We start from the raw sequence: 3,320 nt of genomic DNA, 5'->3' as shown, positions 1-3,320 counted from the left end.
TCTAACTTGACTTCAATGCCCATAATCTTGCCAGATACCACTTGGTCTTCCAGGGAGACCTAGGTAACTGAACACTTGGTTTAACATTGTCTGGCCCAGTGAGTAGGTGACTACTCCATACTCTACTTACTCAGATGAAAGGTTGAGAGAAGATGTGCTTTACAAATGCAAAAGGCACTACAGAAGTGTAAGTGGACTCACTAATATGTGATGAGATTATTTGTTATTTGTCCGAAGGTCAAATGAAGTCTTCTAAGAACCTCCAAGTGTCTCCCAACATCTTTGCAGGGCTTCTAGAAATTTCTTTATATTTACTCCTTTGGGTTGATGGGTCAGGCTCTGTTGTTTGCTTCTTTTGCCTTCCTTGGCCAGGACCAATTTATCCATTAAGTACATTTAGTACAGTAGGCACAATACTTAGGGCCAGTGGTACTTTTAGAGGACCACAAAAATGGTTTAATTTTTTTTTAATCAAAAGAAAAAGTGAATATAATCCAAAAATTTGTACCCTTGGTGTTCTCTAGAGCTTCCTGATTCACCATTGAAGGATTTGTTATTATCTGTTGCTGTGTTTATTTGTGTGATGCCCACACTGGCTGAAGATCTAGCTTCCTCTTTTACACCTATGTATTTTCACAGTATGTCCCTGGCACTTAACACGGAGCCTGATACTTCAAGCTCAATAAATACTTGTTGAATGAATTCATGATTGGACAAGTGTCTTTATAACCAACCAAGTCCTGTGTCCAGTGGTCCAGAGCAAGCTCTGGGTACCAATGTAGCCCCTACACCACTCTCATGCCTTCCCAACCCATGTAATGGGGTTCTGATTCATTGTGTTCCGACTCACTTGTATGGCACCCCAGATTCCCTGGAAATGGAGCTCAGTCTGTCCTCTAGTCAGAGACTGGAGCCCTGCCACACCAGCCCAGACCAGGCAGCCATATTTGAAGGTTTGCCTAGTTTACTTCTGTGGTATAGGATAACATTTTTGGCAAGCATGACTAGCACTCTCCCTGGCTCCTGAGAGTTCAAGTCCTGTCTCGATTGACCCCTTGCAAGCTCTGCTCCAAGACTAGCCTGCAGCAGTGTGGTTTCTGGGGCCTTTGGTCCTGCTTGACCCCAAATGTCTTTTTCTCCACTGTGGCTTGTATGTCTCTGTAGACTTCATGCTATTGCCTATCCTAGAACAAAACAGAAGTTACAGAAAACCTCAGCTGAAATGGGAAGAGGTTTTCATACTAAGCTGTTTTTATCCATTAACATCAAGTGATTTTCTTTACTGAAAACCTGTGATTCTGGTGAAGTTGAGGACTAGGAGAGGCATGATCAATACATTTTTTTTTCTTTTTATTATGAAGCCATGTATATTCATTATTGAAAATTTATAATATAAAGATAAATAAAAGAAGGAAATAAAAATTATTCAATATATGTTTTTATTTTTGCTTATCTATATTTTCAGTTTTCAAAATTGAATATGTTTTTTTTTTTTAAGATTTTATTTATTTATTTGACAGAGAGAGACACAGCAAGAGAGGGAACACAAGCAGGGGGAGTGGGAGAGGGAGAAGCAGGCTTCCCACCGAGTGGAGAGCCCGATGCAGGACTCGATCCCAGGACCCTGGGATCACGACCTGAGCCGAAGGCAGACGCTTAACGACTGAGCCACCAAGGCACCCGAATATGTTTTTTTTTAATGTCTCATTTATTTGTTACTGTGAACAAATCTCATTTTTGACTGGTCTCAGACTTAGAGGTAGAAGCTCTGAGAGGACAGCCTCTGTCTCTTGGCAATCTTGAGTTCTTCTTGAGTTCAATCCTAGAGTTCTTCTTTGACCTCTTTCCTTCTTTTGGCTAAAAGTTTAGCATATTCTGCTACCTCTTCCTTATTTTTCTTAGTACACTGTTTCTTTGAGCAAAACACCAGTGTTTAAGCTGGAAGACACATGGAGTAGCAAGATGCTGAATCCTGGGTCCTTTGTTCTAGACATCTTACTCTCCTTATTTAGGAGCTTTCTCACACATACTAGCCGACATCATCTTCTTTCGAAGGATTGAAAAGTGTGTGGGTTCTGCCAGCTCTTTTGGATCTCAGGCAACAAGGTGTAGGAATGTCAGTGAGACCAGGAATGTCTTCCTTCTTTCCTTTTTTTACAAGGACCAAGCTGAGAACATTCGGATTGGCATCCACAACAGAACTGTGAACAGATTCGTGTTTTCTTTTTCCAGTTCTCCTTAGCCTGTAACAGGAATGCCCCTTACTCAACAGCAGGTGGTCTCAGCCATGGGTCAAGACACCTTGCTTCATGGGGAAGCCTTGTTTACCTTCCCCTGCACTGATTCGACCATACGACCCTCCCATTCTTCACCCAGAGCATCAGGAGCCACTTCTGTGGCCATACGCTTCTCATAAAAGTATGAGGTTTGTGGTCATCGTCTTCTTCAATGAGTTTCCGGAAGTCATTAGTTGGGAAAGAGATGTTCAGTTTCCTTCTGAAGCAGCTGACTGCCTCCAAATTGCCACAAAAAAGAGAATACATATTATTTTTATAAGAAAAAAACTTATTTTCCATTTTAAAAGAGCTCAGAAAGATATACTCCAAAATATTAATAAGCTTTTTTTCTGGATTTTACAATTATAAGTAAATACCATATTTTTCTTTAGACTTCTCTTTTCTTCCTATCTTATGCAGTGAGAAGTGTTACTTTTGTAATTGGGAAAACAACTTATATGTTGTTTTTTCAATAAATGTTATCAAATTTTAATGGCACCACTCAGAAAGTGCTTACATTTTGGTGTATATTGTTCAAACCTTTTTTTCTTAAGTCTAGATAGAGTTTTTGTTTTATTTTTATTTTATTATTATTATTTTAGAGAGAGTTTAAAAAAATAGTTGCAGTTATAATGTATTGTAACCTTATTTTTATTTATTTATTTATTTATTTAAAAAAGATTTTATTTATTTATTTGACAGAGAGAGAGATCACAAGCAGGCAGAGAGTCAGGCAGAGAGAGAGGGTGAAGCAGGATCCCCGCTGAGCAGAGACCCGGATGCAGGGCTCGATCCCAGGACCCTGAGATCATGACCTGAGCCGAAGGCAGAGGCCTAACCCATTGAGCCACCCAGGTGCCCCATAATCTTATTTTTAAACTCACTCTCACATCTTTTTTTTTTTTTTTTTTAAGATTTATTTATTTATTTTAGAGAGAGAGAGCATGAGCAGAAGGGGCAGAGGGAGAGGGAAAGGGAGTTTCAAGCAGGCTTTGTGCTGAGCACGGAGCCCACACTGGGGTCAGTCTCATGACCCTGAGATCA

General features: G+C 40.0%; 1 pseudogene; it reads right to left on the bottom strand.

The window, feature by feature from the left end:
- Positions 1–1,731: 1,731 nt before the first annotated feature.
- On the bottom strand, positions 1,732–2,543 carry LOC123951513 (annotated as a pseudogene).
- Positions 2,544–3,320: the final 777 nt, after the last annotated feature.

This window comes from Meles meles, chromosome 10 (genome assembly GCF_922984935.1).
Source record: "Meles meles chromosome 10, mMelMel3.1 paternal haplotype, whole genome shotgun sequence".
In the NCBI taxonomy this organism is placed as follows: domain Eukaryota; kingdom Metazoa; phylum Chordata; class Mammalia; order Carnivora; family Mustelidae; genus Meles; species Meles meles.
Note: the sequence above shows the minus strand (reverse complement) of the source record. Positions and strands in the feature narration are given on the sequence as shown.